This window comes from Triticum dicoccoides, chromosome 4A (assembly GCF_002162155.2).
Source record: "Triticum dicoccoides isolate Atlit2015 ecotype Zavitan chromosome 4A, WEW_v2.0, whole genome shotgun sequence".
NCBI lineage: Eukaryota > Viridiplantae > Streptophyta > Magnoliopsida > Poales > Poaceae > Triticum > Triticum dicoccoides.
Genome location: NC_041386.1, coordinates 564,744,654 through 564,768,329, shown reverse-complemented (window position 1 = coordinate 564,768,329; position 23,676 = coordinate 564,744,654).

The window sequence follows — 23,676 nt, the reverse complement described above, 5'->3', positions numbered from 1 at the left end:
AGCTACAGTGTGGCGACGAGCGGCCTCCGCTCTCCTCTTATACTCATCTGCCTCCTCTCTGGTAATAGTATATCCTCCTCTTGCCTGATAATCAAAGAAATCAGGAGCAGGGAGAGTAATACGGACAACACGGCGTCTGTCAAAGATTAGTCGATACTGGAGAGGTGATTCATTCCTCTCGACAAAATGATGGTGAACCATAGCATTAAAATCTAGATAGGCAGGAGGTAATTCAATATCATCTTCGCGTACATCTATACCAAGAAAATTAGCTACGCGGGTTGCATAAATTCCTCCAAAGAAATCTCCATTATATCTATTATGATGCAACCTACGAGCTACTATGACTCCCAAATGATAAGATTGGTCTCCTGACACAGCACTCCTGAGAATGCTAAGGCCAGGAACACACATGTGACATGCTTCATCCTTAGCATTTATGCACCTACCTATGAAGAGAGCAAAATAATGTATAGCAGGAAAGTGAATGCTCCCTATGGTAGCTTGCGTTATATCTCTAGATTCCCCTACAATTATACTAGGAAGAAAGTTTCTAAATTCAGATTTAGGGGGATCCCTAACACTACCCCATTGTGGAAGTTTGCATGCAGTGGTAAAATCCTCTAAGTCCATGGTATAAGATTTATCATAAAGATCAAACAGGACAGTTGGAGAGTTACGTGAAGTGGAAAATTCAAACCTCCTCACAAAGGAACTAGTGAGGTTATGATACTGACTGCACTTCTCTTCCTCGAAGCTCACAAGATCAGCGTTACGCAAATATGCGTTGAATTCTTCTTTTATTCCCGCTCGATCCATAAAATTTTCAGAAGGCCACTCACAAGGACGCACTGGAGCATCTCTTGGTGGCTCTTTGTCAGCATCACGCATTGCAAGCCTGGGTCCTTGCTTCTTTGAAGAACCACCTTGGAACATTTTCCTAAACATTTTCTTCCTCTGAAAAATTCTGAATTTTTTAGTAACTTCAAAATAAAAGTAAAGCAAACTCAATAATATTGATAGCAAATACTGGTACAAGTGCCTAGAGCCTATATCATGCATCAAAACTACTTTTGACCATATAAATTTGACATGCAAGCTCAAGAATAGGGTCACCTAAGCAGCAAAAATTTGCAATGAATAAAGCACTAGAACAAAAACTAATTGGACCAATGGAGGAGTCACATACCGAGGAACAATCTCCCCAAGCACTTTTGTGAGAGGTGCTTTGAGCAAGGAGATCGAAAATGGTAGCAAAGAGGGCTGGAACTCGTGCTTGAGTTGGTTTTTCGTGTTTGTGAGAGGAAGAAGAAGAGGATGGGTGCAAGAATAAGTGGAGGAGGGCCACCGTGGGCCCACGAGGCAGGGGGCGCGCCCTCCACCCTCGTGGCAAGGTGGTTGGCCCCCCTGGTGTGTTCTTTGTTCCATAAATCCTCAAATATTCTAGAAAAAATCATATTTAATTTTCAAGGCATTTGGAGAACTTCTATTTTCGAGGTATTTTTATATTGCACGGATAATCAGATAACCGACAGAAAATTATTTATTTTTACTTTATTTTAACTAAATAACAGAAAGTTTAGAGAGGGTACAGAAGGTTGTGCTTCTAGTTCCATCCATCTCATGCTCATCAAAAGGAATCCACTAACAAGGTTGATCACGTCTTGTTAACAAACTCATTCCGATTAATATGAAACCAGAGAAATTTCGAATAACACTAGGTTACCTCAACGGGGATATGCACATCCCCAATAATAAGTATATCATATTTATTCTTGACAGTAGGAAGAGGAAATTCAAAACCTCCAAATATAATCGATGGAATTTTTCCAATAGAATCGATACTATGAACTTGAGGTTGTTTCCTCGGAAAGTGTACCGTATGCTCATTGCCATTAACATGAAAAGTGACATTTCCTTTAGTACAATCAATAACAGCCCCTGCAGTATTAAGAAAAGGTCTTCCAAGAATAATAGACATACTATCGTCCTCGGGAATATCAAGAATAACAAAGTCCGTTAAAATAGTAACATTTGCAACTACAATAGGCACATCCTCACAAATACCGACAGGTATAGCAGTTGATTTATCAGCTATTTGCAAAGATATTTCAGTAGGTGTCAACTTATTCAAGTCAAGTCTATGATATAAAGAGAGAGGCATAACACTAACACCGGCTCCAAGATCACATAAAGCAGTTTTAACATAGTTTCTTTTAATGGAGCATGGTATAGTAGGTACTCCTGGATCTCCAAGTTTCTTTGGTATTCCACCTTTAAAAGTATAATTAGCAAGCATGGTGGAAATTTCAGCTTCCGGTATCTTTCTTTTATTTCTAACAATATCTTTCACGTACTTAGCATAAGGATTCATTTTGAGCATATCAGTCAATCGCATACGCAAAAAGATAGGTCTAATCATTTCAGCAAAGCGCTCAAAATCCTCATCATCCTTTTTCCTGGATGGTTTGGGAGGAAAAGTCATGGGTTTCTGAACCCAAGGCTCTCTTTCTTTACCATGTTTCCTAGCAACAAAGTCGTTCTTATCATAGCATTGATTCTTTGATTGTGGGTTATCAAGATCAACAGCAGGTTCAATTTCTATATCATTATCATTACTAGGTTGAGCATCATCATGAACATTATTATTAACATTATCAGTAGGTTCATGTTCATTGCCAGATTGTGTTTCAACATTGGAAATAGAAATATCATTTGGATTATCAGGTGGTTCAGCAATAGGTTCACTAGAAGTTTGCACGGTTCTATCATTTTTCTTTTTCTTCTTTTTAGAAAAACTAGGTGCATCAATTTTATTTCTTTGAGAATCTTGCTCAATTCTCTTAGGGTGGCCTTCAGGATACAAAGGTTCCTGAGTCATTCTACCAGTTCTAGTAGCCACTCTAACAGCATAATCATTTTTCTTATTATTCATCTCATCGAGCAATTCTTTTTGAGCTTTAAGTATTTGTTCTACTTGAGTGGTAACCATAGAAGCATGTTTGCTAACAAGTTTAAGTTCACCTCTAATATTAGCCATGTAATCACCCAAGTAGTTAATCATATCAACATCTTGTTTTAATTGTCTACCAAAATAAGCATTGAAGTCTTCTTGCTTAAACATAAAATTATCGAACTCATCCAAGCACTGACTAGCAATTTTAGTAGGAGGGATTTCAGCTTTATCATATCTATAGAGAGAATTTACCTTTACTACCTGTGTCGGGTTATCGAGGTCTGGAGGTTCTTCAATAAATAAAGGATTAAGATCATATGTTTCTTCAATAGGCGGTAAATTAAGACCATGTATTTCTTCAGTAGGAGGTAAATTCTTAACATCTTCAACTTTAATACCTTTTTCTTTCATAGATTTCTTTGCCTCTTGCATATCTTCGGGACTGAGAAGTAGAACACTTCTCTTCTTCGGAGTTGGTTTAGGAATAGGCTCATTAATTGGAGCTGGAGCTTGCCCAGGAGGTGCCCAATCATTTTCATTTGTCAACATATTGTTCAATAGGATTTCAACTTCATCCGGTGTTCTTTCCCTGAAAAGAGTTTGGCACATACAAATTTATTTGGAACGGCATGTAGATACCGTATATAGGTAAGTATAGTGGACTCATGTGGAATAACTTTGGGGTTTAAGGGATTGGATGCACAAGCAGTATTCCCGCTTAGTACAGGTGAAGGCTAGCAAAAGACTGGGAAGCGACTAGCTAGAGAGCGACAACAGTCATGAACATGCATTAAAATTAATCAACACTGAATGCAAGCATGAGTAGGATATAATCCACCATGAACATAAATATCGTGAAGGCTATGTTGATTTTGTTTCAACTACATGCGTGAATATGTGCCAAGTCAAGTCACTTAAATCATTCATAGGAGGATACCATCCTATCATACCACATCATAACCATTTTAATAGCATGTTGGCACGCAAGGTAAACCATTATAACTCATAGCTAATCAAGCATGGAACAAGAAACTATGATCTCTAGTTGTCATTGCAAACATGTTTATTCATAATAGGCCGAATCAAGAACGATGAACTAATCATATTTACAAAAACAAAAGAGGTCGAGTTCATACCAGCTTTTCTCATCTCAGTCAGTCCATCATATGTCATCATAAGTGCCTTTCACTCGCACGACCGAACGATGTGAATAATAATAATAGTGCACGTGCATTGGACTAAGCTGGAATCTGCAGGCATTCAATAAAACAGGAGAAGACAAGGCAATATGGGCTCTTTTGTCAGGTCAACAATAATGCATATAAGAGCCACTTCAACAATTTAATTATGGTCTTCTCCTATCGACCCCCAAAGAAAAGAAAAGAAATAAAACTATTTACATGGGAAAGCTCCCAACAAGCAAAAGAAGAACATGAAATATTTTTGGATTTTCTTTTTAATTACTACTACAAGCATGGAAGGTAAATTAATTAAAAAATACAACTAATATATTTTTTTGTTTTTCTTAAGGTTTATTAAACACACAAGAAGAAAGCATAAAAAGGAAAATAACCTAGCATGGATGATACAATGAAAAAGTATGAGCACCGACATCTAGCAATGAGTGTGTGAACATAAATGCAATGTCGGTGGGAAATACGTACTCCCCCAAGCTTAGGATTTTGGCCTAAGTTGGTCTATGGCCACGGCTGGCCTGGCGGATATCCATAATAATAGTTGTTGGGGTCGTACTGTGATGAGGAAGAAGAAGGCTCAGATTGCCACTGGCTGACAATCATCTCCGGATCCCACTGGTAATTAGACTGCCGTGAAGGATCAAATTGTGGTTCCGGCTCTGGCTCCTCGGCTGGTGCAGGGTGCCGGTAGGCGTGGATAGCCATCAACGGAACAAGGTATGTGCCTACAGTCAAATCAAACAAAGAAGGAGTAGGCAATGTAATAGCCTCAGGATGATGTTTATTAAAGAACAATTGATATTTAAGCTCTCCTTCCCTATTCTTAACAATAAAATAATGTGCCACCATACTTTTATAATCTAGATAAACACGGGGCATCACTTTTTCTTCCTTCTCAACATGCCTAATAGGTATGTTAAAATGTGCAGCTAGGCGTGTATCATAGATGCCTCCAAAGACGGGGACCTTGGTACGGTTCAGACTTAACCATTTGGCAATAATGCTGCCTATACTAAAAGAGTTATCACCGTATAAACCGTGGTGCAAAATAATAATATCAGGGATACTTAGGTTTCCACAGTTTCCGCGACCAATTAAGCAACGACTAGCAAATAATGCAAAGTAGCGTAAAACAGGAAAATGTATGCTAGTGATTCGTGCATTGGAAACCTTCCTTGTTTCCCCTACAGTGATAGTGTCAATAAATCCCTCCACATCATCACGATGTGGTTCTTCTATCTTGCCCCCAAAAGGGACTAAACAAATCCGACAGAAATCATAAAGTGACATCTCCTTATGCTCATCATATAAATAAAACTCCACCGTAGGTGGTGAGCTCCTAGAATGAAAATGAAAGTTTTGCACAAAGGTATTTGTGAGCAAGAGATACTGATCGCATTGGTCGTGGAGGAAAGCGGTAAGGCCTGCAGTCTGAGCCAACTCATGAAAATCTTCATAAATCCCGGCTGCTCTTAAGAAATCCTCGGAAGGCCATTCACACGCCCGAACCTCCGCGGTGCGAGGCAGATTATACTTAGGCTTTGGTGCCTTTTCCTTCGAGCTTTGGCTCGATGAGCCCCTCAAAAGTCTCCTCATCATTTTCTGAAAAATTCTGAAATTTTTAGTAGCTTCAAAATAAAAGTAAACCAAACTCAATAATATTGATAGCAACTACTCCTACAAGTGCCTAGGGCCTATATCATGCATCAAAACTACTTTTGACCATATAAATTTGACATCCAAGCTCAAGAACAGGGTCACCTAAACAGAAAAAATTTGCAATGAATAAAGAACTAGAACAAAAACTAATTGGACCAATGGAGGAGTCACATACCAAGGAACAATCTCCCCAAGCAGTTTTGTGAGAGGTGCTTTGAGCAAGGAGATCGAAAATGGCAGCAAAGAGGGCTGGAACTCGTGCTTGAGTTGGTTTTTCGTGTTTGTGGGAGGAAGAAGAAGAGGATGGGTGCAGGAATAAGTGGAGGAGGGCCACCGTGGGCCCACGAGGCAGGGGGTGCGCCCTCCACCCTCGTGGCAAGGTGGTTGGCCCCCCTGGTGTGTTCTTTGTTCCATAAATCCTCAAATATTCTAGAAAAAACATATTTAATTTTTAGGGCATTTGGAGAACTTTTATTTTCAAGGTATTTTTATATTGCACGGATAATCAGATAACAGACATAAAATATTTATTTTTTATTTTATTTAATATAAATAGCAGAAAGTAAAAGTGGGGTACAGAAGGTTGTGCCTTCTAGTTTCATCCATCTCATGATCATCAAAAGGAATCCACTAACAAGGTTGATCAAGTCTTGTTAACGAACTCATTCCAAATAACATGGAACCGGAGAAATTTTGAATAACACTATGTTACCTCAATGGGGATATGCACATCCCCAATAATAAGAATATCATATTTCTTCTTGACAGTAGGAAGAGGAAATTCAAAACCTCCAAATATAATCGATGGAATTTTTCCAATGGAGTTGATACTATGAACTAGAGGTTGTTTCTTCGGAAAGTGTACCGTATGCTCATTACCATTAACATAAAAAGTGACATTGCCTTTAGTGCAATCAATAACAACCCCTGCAGTATTCAAAAAGGGTCTTCCAAGAATAATAGACATACTATCGTCCTCGGGAATATCAAGAATAACAAATTCCGTTAAAATAGTAACGTTTGCAACTACAACAGACACATCTTCACAAATACCAACAGGTACATCAGTTGATTTATCAGCCATTTGCAAATATATTTCAGTAGGTGTCAACTTATTCAAATCAAGTCTATGATATAAAGAGAGAGGCATAATACTAACACCGGCTCCAAGATCACATAAAGCAGTTTTAACATAGTTTCTTTTAATGGAGCATGGTATAGTGGGTACTCCTGGATCTCCAAGTTTCTTTGGTATTCCACCCTTAAAATTATAATTAGCAAGCATGGTGGAAATTTCAGCTTCCAGTATCTTTCTTTTATTTGTAATAATATATTTCATATACTTAGCATAAGGATTGGTTTTGAGCATATCAGTTAATGGCATACGCAAAAAGATAGGTCTAATCATTTCAGCAAAGCGCTCAAAATCCTCATCATCCATTTTCTTGGATGGTTTGGGAGGAAAAGGCATGGGTTTCTGAACCCGAGGCTCTCTTTCTTTACCATGTTTCCTAGCGACAAAGTCTTTTTTATCATAACGTTGATTCTTTGATTGTGGGTTATCAAGATCAACAGCAGGTTCAATTTCTATATCATTATCAGTACTAGGTTGAGCATCATTATGAACATTATTGTTAGCATTATCACTAGTTTCAGGTTCATTACCAGGTTGTGTTTCAGCATCAGAAATAGAAATATCATTTGGATTCTCAGGTGTTTCAACAATAGGATCACTAGAAGCATGCAAAGTCTTATCATTTTTCTTTTTCTTCTTTTTAGAAGAGCTAGGTGCATCTATATTATTTCTCTGAGAATCTTGCTCAATTATCTTAGGATGGCCTTCAGGATACAAAGGTTCCTGAGTCATTCTACCAGTTCTAGTAGCCACTCTAACAGCATAATCATTATCTTTACTATTCAATTCATTGAGCAAATCATTTTGAGCTTTAAGTACTTGTTCTACTTGAGTGGTAACCATAGAAGCATGTTTACTAATAAGTTTAAGTTCACTTTTAACATTAGACATATAATCACCCAAGTGTCCAAGCATATTTGAGTTGTATTTTAATTGTCTACCAAAATAAGCATTAAAATCTTCTTGCTTAGCCATAAATCTATCAAACTCATCTAAGCATGGGCTAGCAATTTTAGTAAATGGGATTACAACTTTATCATATCTATAGAGAGAATTTACCTTTACTACCTGTGTCGGGTTATCAAGACCACGCGTTTCTTCAATAAGAGAAGGATTTGGATTATATGTTTCTTCAACATGTGGTAAATTAAGAACATGTATTTCTTCAATAGGAGGTAAATTCTTAACATCTTCAGCTTTAATACCTTTTTCTTTCATAGATTTCTTTGCCTCTTGCATATCTTCAGGACTAAGAAATAGAATACCCCTCTTCTTCGGAGTTGGTTTAGGAATAGGCTCAGGAATTGGCTCCGGAGGTGTCCAATTATTTTCATTTGCCAACATATTATTCAATAGAATTTCAGCTTCATCCGGTGTTCTTTGCCTGAAAATAGAACCAGCACAACTATCCAGGTAATCTCTGGAGACATTGGTTAGTCCATTATAAAAGATATCAAGTATTTCATTTTTCTTAAGAGGATGATCAGGCAAAGCATTAAGTAATTGGAGAAGCCTCCCCCAAGCTTGTGGGAGACTCTCTTCTTCAATTTGCACAAAATTATATATATATATATATATATATATATATATATATATATATATATCCCTTAAAGCAGCTTGTTTCATATGAGCAGGGAAATATTTAGCAGAGAAGTAATAAATCATATCCTGGGGACTACGCACACAACCAGGATCAAGAGAATTAAACCATACCTTAGCATCACCCTTTAATGAGAACATAAATATTTTGAGGATGTAAAAGTAGCGAGTTCTCTCATCTTTAGTAAACAGGGTACCTATATCATTCAATTTAGTAAGATGTGCCACTACAGTTTCAGATTCATAACCATGAAAAGGATCAGATTCAACCAAAGTAATTATATCAGGATCAACAGAGAATTCATAATCCTTATCAGTAACAAAGATAGGTGAAGTAATAAAAGCAGGGTCAGGTTTCATTCTATCATTAGGGATTGCTTACTCCATTTAGCGAATAAATTTTTTAGTTCAGTTCTATTTCTGCAAGCTAAAATCGCTAAAGAAGCATCTTGATCAACTACATAACCCTTAGGAATGGCAAGTGGTTCTTCATCATCACTTTCATCAGTATCATCAGATTCAATATTTTCAATTTCTCTAGCCCTAGCAAGTTGTTCATCAAGAAAATCACTAAATGACATAGTAGTATCAGGCATAGAGGTAGTTTCATCATAAGTATCATGCATAGCAGAAGTGGCATCATCAATAACATGCGACATATCAGAACGAATAGAAGAAGCAGGTGTAGGTGTCGCAAACTTACTCCTAACAGAAGGTGAACCAAGTGCAGAGCTAGATGGCAGTTCCTTACCTCCCCTCGTAGTTGAGGGATAGATCTTGGTTTTTGGATCTCTCAAGTTCTTCATAATGATAAGCAGATATATATCCCAAGTGACTCAAAGAATAGAGCTATGCTCCCCGGCAACGGCGCCAGAAAAAGGTCTTGATAACCCACAAGTATAGGGGATCGCAACAGTTTTCGAGGGTAGAGTATTCAACCCAAATTTATTGATTCGACACAAGGGGAGCCAAAGAATATTCTCAAGTATTAGCAGCTGAGTTGTCAATTCAACCACACCTGGAAACTTAATATCTATAGCAAAGTGTTTAGTAGCGAAGTAATATGATAGTAGTGATAACGGTAGCAAAATGTAACAGCTGTAAAAGTAATGTTTTTGGTATTTTGTAGTGATGATAGCAATAGCAACGAAAAAGTAAATAAGCGAAGAACAATATATGGAAAGCTTGTAGGCAATGGATCGGTGATGGAGAATTATGCCGGATGCGGTTCATCATGTAACAATCATAACCTAGGGTGACACAGAACTAGCTCCAGTTCATTGATATAATGTAGGCATGCATTCCGAACATAGTCATACGTGCTTATGGAAAAGAACTTGCATGACATCTTTTGTCCTACCCTCCCGTGGCAGCGGGGTTCTTATGGAAACTAAGGGATATTAAGGCCTCCTTTTAATAGAGAACCGGAACAAAGCATTAACACATAGTGAATACATGAACTCCTCAAACTACGGTCATCACCGGTAAGTATCCCGATTATTGTCACTTCGGGGTTAACGGATCATAACACATAATAGGTGACTATAGACTTGCAAGATAGGATCAAGAACACTCATATATTGATGAAAACATAATAGGTTCAGATCTGAAATCATGTCACTCGGGCCCTAGTGACAAGCATTAAGCATAGAAAAGTCATAGCAACATCAATCTCAGAACATAGTGGACACTAGGGATCAAACCCTAACAAAACTAACTCGATTACATGATAGATCCCATCCAACCCATCACCATACAGCAAGCCTACGATGGAATTACTCATGCACGGCGGTGAGCATCATGAAATTGGTGATGGAGGATGCTTGATGATGACGATGGCGACAAATTCCCCTCTCTAGAGCCCCGAACGGTCTCCAGATCAGCCCCCCGAGAGGTTTTAGGGCTTGGCGGCGGCTCCGTATCATAAAACGCGATGAATTTTTCTCTCTGATTTTTTCTCATCAAAACTCAATATATGGAGGTGGAGTTGGAGTCGGAGACGCAACAAGGGGCCCACGAGGTAGGGGGCGCGCCCTAGGGGGGCAGGCGCGCCCCCCACCCTCGTGGCAAGACAGTGGGCCCCCTGGCCTTCATCTTTGGCAGGTATTTTTCTTATTTTCGGAAAAGTGTCTCCGTGAAGTTTCAGGTCATTCCGAGAACGTTTGCTCCTGCACATAAATAACACCATGGTAATTCTACTGAAAACAGCGTCAGTCCAGGTTAGTTCCATTCAAATCATGCAAGTTAGAGTCTAAAACAAGGGCAGAAGTGTTTGGAAAAGTAGATACGTTGGAGACGTATCAGACTCTGACAATTCTTATCATTTTCGACCTTTCCAAAAACCTTGCTCATGTATGTGTCAGTGGGCAAGCCCTCATTTGGTTCATCTCAACCCTCTCAAACCCTAATTCCAAATTTTTGGAATTTGGATATGTCCTTTGTGCTTACAAAGGAGCCATCATTTTCCTTGATCTGTTGATCCTCCCAATTGTTCCCAGAGATCCTCATATCTTTCTGATCCTTGGATGTGCAAAAATATTGCTAAGTCCCGTGCAATATTTTTGAATTGTGATTTATTCCTTTTCTTGCCTTTCTGAGGAATAAAATCCAAAGGCATAACCAGCCACCTCCTAAATTCATGAGAATTGGTGGAGTTGATGCTTATGCCTAATCCAAGCTCTGGCAAATATATTGGTCATAATTAAATAAGGAAAATTGCCTTTTCTTATTTAATGCCAATATTGTATTTATGCCACTTTCTAAAGGAACTACCATTTTTATAGCAGATAAAATTCCCACATAAATTGTGGAGCTTGTCCTTGCTATATAATCACTAGTTCCATCCTTATCTCATGTTCCATAGATCAAAAATGGAGCACATGATCCAATGCAAGTTTCCGCCTTCTCTGAAATTTTGCAAAGGAAGTGCTTTATTCCTAATTCCAATTGAGTTGTAATTTGGTAGCATGATTAACATTGTTAAATAACCCATGGATGAAAAATATGAGCTCAATCCATTCATCCTAGATCCCTATGCAAATTTTCAAAGTTTCCAACTAGAACACAACTTTGTGAAGGAAGTACCTTCATAGAGTTTCCAAATGGGATGAAACTTTTCCATCCTCTCAAGTATCTCAAATCATTAGCATCCACCTAAATTCAGTTCATTTAATTGAACTATGTGAGCACAGGAGCAATTCTTGGTTTCTGTCAAAACTTTCAGTTTGTGAAGCAAGTATATTTATCTTGCTCCATTTTGGCTGAAATTTTTTCCAGACCCTCTCCTATCCATATGATCTATCTCCCCAAAGTTTTGGCTCATTTCAATTAGCCATTTGCCTTGAGGAATTTTCTCAAGTTTTAGGACAGAGGAGATGTTTGTGAAACAAGTACCATGTTGGAAAGTCCATTTGGTATTAAAGTTTTACAGGATCTTACTATGTCCATATCCCTAAGCCTTGCCAAATCTGAGCTCAAGTTGATGCTCTATGTGAGTGCATCATCCAAATCTTGATTCTGGACTAATATGCAGTTGTGAAGCAACTATGGTGTATCTTGGTCCAACTCATCTCAAAATTAACAGGATTATAGTCCTTCCTAAGCTAAACCCCTCAGACAAACTCTTTGGCTCCAATCACTTCCTTGTTGATCAGCAGTACACGACTAAGTTTACTGCAGTAAACTTCAGAGGTTTCTTACCATTTAACCAAAGCCCTTTTAACCGAGCTACCACCGCAGTTGCAACCTCCCCTGGATGAGCTACACGCTAGACAACATGTTCAAGCCGCCCTCCCCTGCTACATGCCAGTGCATGTGGTGACCGTGCAGATGGCATGCACATTTACATGCTTTGTGCGCTGTGGCGTGTCCAGAGCACCGTTTGCGCTTTGGCACCGCTCCTTCTCGTCGTCTTAGAGCTCGTGAGCATGTCCAGCGGCTGCATCTCATCGTCGCCGCTCGCCTAGAGCCATCTCTCCCTCCAGAAACCTCCTGGTCGACACTCGCCGATGCACGCCCACGGGAGCACTGTGCCCTGTTTGGATCCGAGCTTGTTTCGGTCGTTTCCTCTGCTCCCCGGTGTCGCCTACCTCCCCGTGATCGTTGCCAGCGAGCCCTCGTCGTGTTCCCCCTGCTCTCACGTGCTCGCTGAGCTCGCCAGAGAGTTGGGCGAGCTCGAGCGGCAGCATGCAGCCTCGGCCTCCCTCGTCCCGGCCGTTTCCTCCTGTCCCTCTTGGCCTCCTCCGTCCCGTGAGTCTGCCCGCTGCTCCTCCCCGTCGTCTACCCTCTGAGCTCGCGAGCGTGGGCACGCGTCCGCGGCGCTGGACATGCGTCCGCGGAGACGCCAGCTCGCCTCCTCCTCCCTCTGCCTATATAAGGCCACCCGAGCCTCCCCCGAGCATCTCATCGTCACCCTCACACTCCACTAGCCCTCCCCAGCCTCTCACCGGAGCCCGAGAGCCTCTTCTCCCTTCCAATGGCCGCCTTGGCCGCCGATGGCCTCTGCTCGAATTCGAGCGAGCCAAGCATCCCCTCCCTCTCTCTCCACCACCACTGCTCCACCCACTCCCCGGCGCATCTCTCCCTTATCTCAGTTCGTCGGCGGATCCACCATGGCCTCGGCTCCATCCTTACCGACGCCGGCCATCCGCTGCGGTGAATGCAACTGCCGTTCCCGAGCTTCCCATCGTCTACAATCCCCGGAGTCGCCTTCGCCTCGTTCCCCTGCATCCATGGATAGGTCGGGCGCCGCCTGTGGTGGCTGGTAGCGCCGGCAAGCCTCGTCGGGGCCGGCTCTACCGCGGCCAGGCGCGGGCGAGAGGAAGGAGACGACGGCCCCAACCCCTTCCCTGCCAGCTGGCCGGTGGACCCTGCGGTCCCACCCGTCAACCGCACGCCCCGCTGACCCACCACCGCCGAGGTGGATAAGTGGAAGCGGTATTCCAGCAGATATGTTTTCCTCTGATGAAAGCGTACTTTGTTGTTCCGCGGTCAGAGATGCGCATTCACCTTACTGAAAGCGTATTTTCTAGGTCACACCTTCTGTTTTTCAGTCAGGGACTTGTTTGTGGAGATAATTTTTACAGAAAGATCCCTGGCAGAAAAACTCTTGTACTCCCTCTGTTCACTTTTATAAGACCTTGAAGACATTTCAGACAATGTACAAAACAGCCCATTTTGAGCTGTCTGAAACGACTTACAAAAGTGGACGGAGGGAGTATCTTTTTACTCCGAACTCCAAATCAGGTGAATCCAAAGCCCACGTCTTCGTTTTGTCGAGCCCGTTCTATTGGTAAAATCTTCATGATGTTTTGACATTCTGAAAACGACCTTTTTGCCCTTGCACGTAAACAGCCCCATCGAGAGAGAGATGTTTCCGGCAAATCTTTCCGCGATCGTTCCGCACTTCTTCCCGGAGTATTTGTCGACCCCAGGCAAGCCAACCTCTTATCATGAGCCTCGAACTTGCATGTTGACTTTGCTTGCACCTCATGTGTGTGTAGTTACAGTTGTTCCTTATTGTTTTAGTCTGCAGTTATTCTGTTAGGATTATCATGCATGCTCATGTTTTCATAATATCTTTTGCCATGCTAATTAGAATGTTATTATCGATATTGCTTGGAGTTCTAGGACTTATATTTTGTGTGGATGACATGTTGCCTTTGGATTCTTAGTGGCTAGTATGATTATGTTCATATGCTTGGGAGTATTACTTTGGATATCATGTTGCCTTTGGATTCTTAGTGGCTATTATGATAGCTATGATGATTGTAATGCACCATGGATATGCTAGCACTTGGTATTGCCATGTTCTTTAAGTTGTAGTTGTTCACTCGAGAAGTTTAGGATTTTATCAAAGCATTTGTATGATGCATGTTCATTTTTGCATCTATGTTCATGACGATGGAGAAGGAAATAAAATGATCTAATAACAACAACCTCCTCCGTCATCGATGGGATCGAGTAATAGTGCCACCAAATCGAACTTTTTCAGTGCAGCCACATTTTGCCTTTATGGGAAGGCCTTAATGCGATCTATTGTCGTGCCTCTCGTCGGTGCCTCCAAAGAGGGAAGGTTATGGGCGCGCGCTACCTTGATCAGGAAGGCGGACATAACCTTGTGTGCCCGTTGTTGAGATTTTTGGTACCGGTCCCCGTGAGGGACGTTTGGGCCATGACGGTGGTCGTTATGTCTTTGGTAGACACGGGGCCACCCAGGACTAGCCCAGTGGGGAGTGAGTCGGAGTGGTCGTGTAACGCCCTCGATGCGACTATATCTCCCACGTGTCGAAGCACGACTTAGAGGCATAACCGCATTGAAAGCAATGTCGCAAGTGAGGTAATCTTCACACAACCCATGAATAAAGCATTACATCAACCAGATACAATCAAGGTCCGACTATGGAACCAAAATAAAAGAAGAACCCCAAATGCGACAAAGGTCCCCGATCGACCCCAACTGGGCTCCACTACTGATCAACTAGAAGAAACAACACAAAGGACAAGATCTTCAAAGAGCTCCTCCTTGAGCTTGGTTGCGTCATCTGCACGGACTCAAGCTGGTTTTGGAAGAATTTGTGAGTCACGGAGACTCAACAATCTCACACCCTTGCGATCAAGACTATTTAAGCTTATGGGTAGGGTAAAAGGTATGAGGTGGAGCTGCAGCAAGCGACTAGCATATTTGGTGGCTAACATACGCAAATGAGAGCGAGAAGAGAAGGCAAAAGCACGGTCGAACAACTATGATCAAGAAGTGATCCTAGAACAACCTACGTCAAGCATTACTCCAACACCGTGTTCACTTCCCGGACTCCGCCAGAAAGAGACCATCACGGTTACACACGCGATTGATGCATTTTAATTAAGGTCAACTTCAGGTTTTCTACAACCGGACGTTAACAAATTCCCATCTGCCCATAACCGCGGGCACGGCTTTCGAAAGTTCAAATCCCTGCAGGGGTGTCCCAACTTAGCCCATGACAAGCTCTCACGGTCAACGAAGGATATTCCTTCTAGCGGGAAGACCCGATCAGACTCGGAATCCCGGTTACAAGATATCTCGACAAGGTAAAACTAAACCAGCAACACCGCCCGAATGTGCCGACAAATCCCGATAGGAGCTGCACATATCTCTTTCTCAGGGCACACTTAGATTGTCTTAGGTACGGGTAGGCCAGCCCAGAGTTGCCCCTGGTGGCCACCGGCAGCTGACAGTTTGGACCAACACTCAGAGGAGCACTGGCCCGGGGGGCGGGGGGTTAAAATAAAGATGACCCTTGAGTCTGCAGAACCCAAGGGAAAGAAAAGGGGTAGCTGGCGAATGGTAAAACCAATGTTGGGCATTGCGGGAGGAGTTTTATTCAAGGCGAACTGTCAAGGGGTTCCCATTATTACCCAACAGCGTAAGGAACGCAGAATCCGGGAACATAATACCGATATGACGGAAACTAGGGCGGCAAGAGTGGAACAAAACACCAGGCATAAGGCCGAGCCTTTCACCCTTTACCAAGTATATAGATGCATTAAATAAATAAGATATATTGTGATATCCCAACAAGTAAACATGTTCCAACAAGGAACAACATCTCCATGTTCCAACAAGGAACAAACTTCAATCTTCACCTGCAACTAACAACGCTATAAGAGGGGCTGAGCAAAGCGGTAACATAGCCAAACAATGGTTTGCTAGGACAAGGTGGGTTAGAGGCTTGGTTCAAACAATATGGGAGGCATGATAAGCAAGTGGTAGGTATCGCAACATAGGCATAGCAAAAGAGCGAGCAACTAGCAAGCAAAGATAGAAGTGATTTCGAGGGTATGGTCATCTTGCCTGAAATCCCGCAAGGAAGAAGAACGAGTCCATGAAGAAGACAAACGGGCGTAGATGAATGGGTCCTCACAAACGCGACGTTATTAGAACCAACCCGAAGAAGCAACACTGGAAAGAAGCAAACAACATAGTAAACAACCAACACATAGACATGTCATGATGCACAAACAATTATGATACATGTCCAGTTTAATGAAGCATGGCATGGCAAAATGCACAAACAATCCTACAAATTAAGTGGAGCTCAACATGCAACTCCGTTGCATATTAACGAAACACCACGTGACTTATTTAGTTCTCTCTCATTAGGTACTCAATAATGTTAAATGTTGGTTAGCATGGCAAGGGGTGAAGCAAAAGATAACTACCTATCTAGGCAAGTTTAAATGAGGCCGGAACAACAAACAACAAGTCCAAAAAAATCCCCATGTGCATATATTAGGTTTGGTACTGTTCTGCCCTAAACATAATTTTAGAGTTATTAAACATGCAAAACAAGTACACCATGTTAAACTAGGCATTTTCCACCCCATTTACATATAAAGATTATTTAATTCGGAGCTACGGTTATTTAGTTATGAAATAAAGCATTTTAACATGGCATATGAGCAAATTTAAACAAACAACATTTTAAGCATTTTAAACATGGATGAAAATGACATATTATTAAACTAGATGAAAAACTAAGCAAGTTTCATATTAAGTTTGTTTTAAACCGATGCACGGTTTGTGAGTTATTATATGCATGATCTAGAGGGACTTTTCTGCAAAACTAGTGTTCTCCGGAATAATAGATAAATTCGTTCAGGAAAAAAAATATGTCCTGGGCCGAAACAGAGGCTGGCCCGACAGGGGAAGGAAAAAAAGAGGGGTGCTAGATTTGGCCTCACCATGGGCCTTGGGCCGTTCGGTGTAGAGGTGGGAGCTGCAAAAAAACCGAGGCGAGCCTGGCCCAGCCACAGTCAACGCATCTGGTTCCATCGACGTAGGGAAGCAGGGGATCGAGCTCGTGCTCGTCAGAAGGCAGCGACGATGCATGGGGCGCGTGGGACTCTGGCGAGCAGCGGGATGGCGCGGCTCCGGCGATGGGTGTCTGGATCTGGGGCAAAGCAGGCGACGGCACGATGCAGCGGCGACTGGCTGCTGTGGAAGCTGCATACATGGCGTGGGGTGGGTTGGAGCTGCTGCAGGAGGTAGTCGCCGGCAGCGAGGTTTGCCGGGGCGGCGGGTCGCAAGGAGAAGGAGCGCTTGGGCGTTGTGCTGTTGCTGCTGCTCCTGCTGGCGGCGAAGGTGAGCTCCGGCTGGCAAGGGGACTTGGCGAAGGAGCGGTTCGAGCTCTTCTGAACGAAGCAGAGTGAGCAGAGGCCAGCAGCGAGGCATGGAGGTCGACGGAGAGGGGAAACCGGGGCGGTGCAGCAGATCCAGGCGGAAGGCAAGGATCTCCGGCGAGGCAGGGCTTGGCGCGGGGTCGAAGAGGGGGATCCGGTGCGGATGGAGCTCCGGTGCAAAATCCATGGAGGTCGACGCGCCTTGTTCTCCCTGTGAGAGAAAAACAGAGGGATGTGGAGAGAGTTACATGAAGGAGAGAGGAAGGAGGGAACAGAAGGGGAAGGAGGAGACATGAGGCTGGCCTGGCGATGCAGTCCGGTTGCCTGCTCCGGCGAGAAGCTGTAGGCGCGGGCGACGAGGAGGAGGCAGGAGCCTCGGGTGCTCTCGGACGAGGGCGACGATGAGACCAGTCCATGGCGAAGTAGTGGCGCGGGGACGAGGAGGACAACCTCGTGCGTTCCCTCGGGGCACGTGGGCCGAGTTCAGGATGGCCATGGCGCTGGAGCTCCTGGAGGTGGTCATCGGCAGCGGCGCCAGTCGTCGAGGTGAGGCAGTGGAGCGGTTGGATGGATGGATCGATGGAATTGGCTGGATTTGGTTGACTAGTGTGAAATCGAGGAGGGGATGGATCCCAAGAGGGATTTGGTGGAGTGGCGGCGGCGATGGGACAAAAGTCCTAGAATTTAGGGTTAGGGGCTATTTATAGCATGTAGGTGAAAGGAGAGGGATGATCTAGTCCCTCCGATTGAAATCATACGGTCCGAGAAAAATAGGTAGGGAGCCCAATTATGAAAACGGTGATATTTAGTAGACGTTTGGGGATGATCCGGATGCAATGGTGGCGACAGTCCGTTTCGGGTCCGGGACAGCTTCGGACACGCGCTAGGGGTCGATGCACTGTGCAGAGAGGGTTAGGCTGGGTCTGGCGGTTTGTGAAGAGCGGGTTGGTCTGAGAGAAGAGGGGAGAGATGCAGCCCGACACGTTTTCCGGATACCGAAAACGTCCGACGTTAGACCGGCTATATTGCCGCTATAGTTATCCGTTGGGGCATCAAACAATCTCCGAATGCGATGAAACTTGACAGGCGGTCTATCTACACTATAATAAGACCACACGTCAACTCTCATCCCATTCCGAGAACATTTTCCGGCCACTTATAAAATAATATTTCGGACATGCCGCGGGTGCGTGCAAGTGTACCTGGGCTCAGAACGGACAACGGACAGAACAAGGAGACCGGGACCGATGCAGGTTTTTAAAACATGATGATGCAATGCACATGATGACATGATAAGATGCAACACGCAAGCAAATGACATGACAATGACATCGAATAACTGGAAGACACCTGGCACATCGGACTCGGGGCGTCACAACACTCCACCACTACGAGAGGATCTCGTCCCGAGATCTAGAATGGCACCGGAGGGAAAACGGAAGAGAAAGAGAAGAGGTAAAACTAAGTTGCTTCTTTGACCAGTGGGTGAAACCAAAGAACCTTCAAAAGGTTGAGCAAAATTAAAGAAAGAAAGCAACGGAGAAGAACAAAGTTGAAAGCACTCCATTAAGAAAGAGGAACAAGGAAGAATAAATTCGAATATCACTCCGGTTGAGAAGGGATGCAAGACTTGATAAGGCGAAAAGAACTTGAGCAGAATGGCACCACACTCCGGTTAAACAAGATAGAGAAGGAAAAAGACTGATATAATTTGGACAACACTTTGACTGTAAATGGAAGAAATTGAACATGATCTTGACAAACCGAGATGAGGAGTGAAAAGAGCAACATCACTAGACCTCCGGGAGAAAGAATAGAAGTTGGATCTTGGAAAGGAAAGAATTGAGAGGAAAAAGACATCTTCTACCACAATAGAATTTGAAAAGCATTCTTAAAAGAAGGATTGAACGGAATTGTTGGAAAACCAACAACGAAAAGGATAAGCTTGATATGGTCTTATGGAATACATCTCAAATTATGAGTTGACAATCCTCCCACTCACGGGAAAAGAATTGGATTGGTATGAACAAGGAGACGAGAAAGTATTTCACCGGGAGAATAAAGAAGAACTTGGGTCCTTTATAAGCACCATAGATAGCAACAAACCTTACGGAAGGCTTTAGGTGAAATATAACCCAAGATAACTCCAAAGAAGAGATTGATGGATTTAAAATATCTCATTCATGACAACATGTGAATCGTGAAACATGAATTCAAATTACCAAGAATGACATAATACCACCTCCAATGATACGGAAGAAAGAATGGCACTCCGGATTTCAAGATGAAGAGTACTTGAGCTCCTTTGAAAGGAATCTCGATGAACACTTCGAGAAGGAATATAAATCCTTGATGAACCATCATGTAGAACCTTCATGAGGAACTCCGATAAACAAAAGGATGATGAAGACGGAAGGAAAAAGAAGTTGAGAACACAAAGTGAAGCCTTGAAATGATTTAGATGGATCTCCGTGATTACATAATTGTGAGAGCTTGGAACTCCGGGAAAGAAAGATGAGCACTTGAAACCAAGAATATGTATGATGAACCACTCCGGAATAAGGAATTGAATCATTTGGATGAAACAATAATAAGAATTACATTATGCTTATCCTTCACCAATTCAAATTGATGACAAGCAATGGAATTGGCATACTACTTACTCTTGTAGAAAGGATTAAGCGAGATATAGCGCAAACTTGGGAAGGTCTTCAACGAACCACCGGTAGAATTGAAATAATGAATAAATTGATAAGGAAAAGAAATCTTGAACGAACCACCGTAAGAACTAAAATGAACGAAGAGAAGATAAAGAAAACACCGGGAAGAATTAGCAAATGAATGAAGATGCTTGAGAGAATTTATATATGAGAGAACGAAGAGATCATGCACTGATTAGAGGATATTTGATCGATGCACCGGTAAGATTGGAGAATGATAACTGAAAGCTGAGAATGAATAAACCTGAAATGATCGACTCCGGATAACAAACTGAGAACACTCTTGAATTGCTCCAGATAGGTGAAAAGAATACTCACAATCAAAACAATTATGAGAGGATGGCAGTAAGCTAGCATCACGAATCTTGAAGGGAATGGAGCAAGATTGAGAGAAAAATCTTCTTCGGTCTTCCAATGCAGAGAAAGACGAAGACAAACACCACCATGAATTATTTAGACACTCCGGAATGAAGAATGGAAAGGTTGAGCCAACGATGAAAAGAAATGAAAGATCTTCGAGAAAGGCATTTGACTGATGACAATTCGTTCTTACGTCAAACTTTGAAATGAATTTGCGAATAACTCCGGGAGAATAAGAAGATTCAGGTAAGATCCTGGGAAAAGACCTGTGGGTTAGGGCCCACTCAAGAGAAAAACACCGTTAGAATGATTAAAAGAGAGATTGCGCCGGTTGAATTAAATGACTTGAATGAGATAACAACCTCGAAGGATCTTGAACGAATGTAGAGTGGAAAACACAAATCTTCGAGATATCTTGAGCACTCCGGAACAATTGAATAGCTAGAAATGAATGAATATGAGTAGCACCGTCAAGAGAAGGTATTTGAAATGAGGAAAGGGGATATAATCGACAAATCTTGACTTGAATCCACCGGAGAAGAGAAGAAACAAAGAATGATAACTTGAAGCTCCGTTAGAATCTTCATGAGAATCACCGGATAAGAACATTGACGGAAAAGGAATGGAGAGACTTCACACAATAAAATGGTACTTGAATAAGAAATCTGGTCCTTGAGGAAAAAGGGTGGGTGGGCGGGAAAAACAAAGGCAACTTGGAGACGGATGAAACAAATACCGTTGAGAAGAACTGATCAATGATCTTGCGGAAATTGAAATGATCAGATCCACTTGAAGAGAAACACGCCGGTTGAAAAAGGATTGACATGACAATCTCGATTATCATGAAGGATTGGTATTCACATCGGAGTATGAGAATACCGCTTAGGGAAAGGTATGGAATCAACGTTTGACTTTGAAGCAACTCGGATACCACAACTCAAAACAAAAACAAAGGGTTGGCTTTGCAGAATAAGCCGGAACAAACATATGATAGATATTTCGTCCGAAGTTTTCGTGGCGGGGCCTACAAGGGCTCAATCGTACAACACCATCATGTACAAGGCAGTGCACATGACATACGAAGCGTCCCCGAGTTGGCATAGCCAAGGACTCTTTAAGACACAACGAGACCACTGTAAAACCAACCGTGAATAGGCGGACCACTAGACGTCGAACCCCAATTTCATATCATACATCTGTCGGAAAGATATCCTAAGAACTACTTGAATTCCCACTTATAAACTCCCAAAATTTTCCGGTTATGCAATTAGGTGTTGGGGATACAGGGGAAGCATAATATCTCACCCAAAACTAACAAATCCTACATCCAGCTATATCCATCCTTCAACACATAACCAAGAAACCTTCGGAAATCATCTACCTCAACCTTTGAAAAGCATCCGTTATACGAGTTATGGCAATACTCCCGAACTCCCGCCCTAGTACAGGGTGGCGTCGAGGTTATCTCACCAACAACTGCATAAAAGAGATTTTCGATGTCGACGAAACTAAACTCAGGTATTCCAGAACTGCAACAATAAAATTGTGACGACAACACCTCGGAGCTCAACTCCCCGGGACACTGCCACAACCCCTAAATGACAAGAGGCACCAAGAACAATGTTGTCGTCACAAAACCATCGGAATGATTCCAAGATACCCGCGTGATCCTAAATTTTTTTTGTGAAAATTTGACAAGAGAAGAGTCAAAACTCTACGTTAGGATGCCTTACCAGAGCGACGAAGGGACTGGGGAGTAAAAAGAATTCCTAAACTCTCTGATATATAATTCCTAATGACTCAAAACATTTTCTAGACTCAACTCGGCTACTAGTTCGATCAAGCAATGGGGCTCCTAAGGTCGGGGAAGGCTCTGATTACCAACTTGTAACGCCCTCGATGCGGCTATATCTCCCACGTGTCGAAGCACGACTTAGAGGCATAACCACATTGAAAGCAATGTCGCAAGTGAGGTAATCTTCACACAACCCATGAATAAAGCATTACATCAACCAGATACAATCAAGGTCCGACTACGGAACCAAAATAAAAGAAGAACCCCAAATGCGACAAAGGTCCCCGATCGACCCCAACTGGGCTCCACTACTGATCAACTAGAACGAAACAACACAAAGGACAAGATCTTCAAAGAGCTCCTTCTTGAGCTTGGTTGCGTCATCTGCATGGACTCATCAGGACCTGCAAGCTGGTTTTGGAAGAATCTGTGAGTCACAGGGACTCAGCAATCTCACACCCTCGCGATCAAGACTATTTAAGCTTATGGGTAGGGTAAAAGGTATGAGGTGGAGCTGCAGCAAGCGACTAGCATATTTGGTGGCTAACATACGCAAATGAGAGCGAGAAGAGAAGGCAAAAGCACGGTCGAACAACTATTATCAAGAAGTGATCCTAGAACAACCTACGTCAAGCATTACTCCAACACTGTGTTCACTTCCCGGACTCCGCCAGAAAGAGACCATCACGGTTACACACGCGATTGATGCATTTTAATTAAGGTCAACTTCAGGTTTTCTACAACCGGACGTTAACAAATTCCCATCTTCCCATAACCGCGGGCACGGCTTTCGAAAGTTCAAATCCCTGCAGGGGTGTCCCAACTTAGCCCATGACAAGCTCTCACGGTCAACGAAGGATATTCCTTCTAGCGGGAAGACCCGATCAGACTCGGAATCCCAGTTACAAGACATTTCGACAAGGTAAAACTAAACCAGCAACACCGCCCGAATGTGCCGACAAATCCCGATAGGAGCTACACATATCTCTTTCTCAGGGCACACTCAGATTGTCTTAGGTACGGGTAGGCCAGCCCAGAGTTGCCCCTGGTGGCCACCGGCAGCTGACAGTTTGGACCAACACTCAGAGGAGCACTGG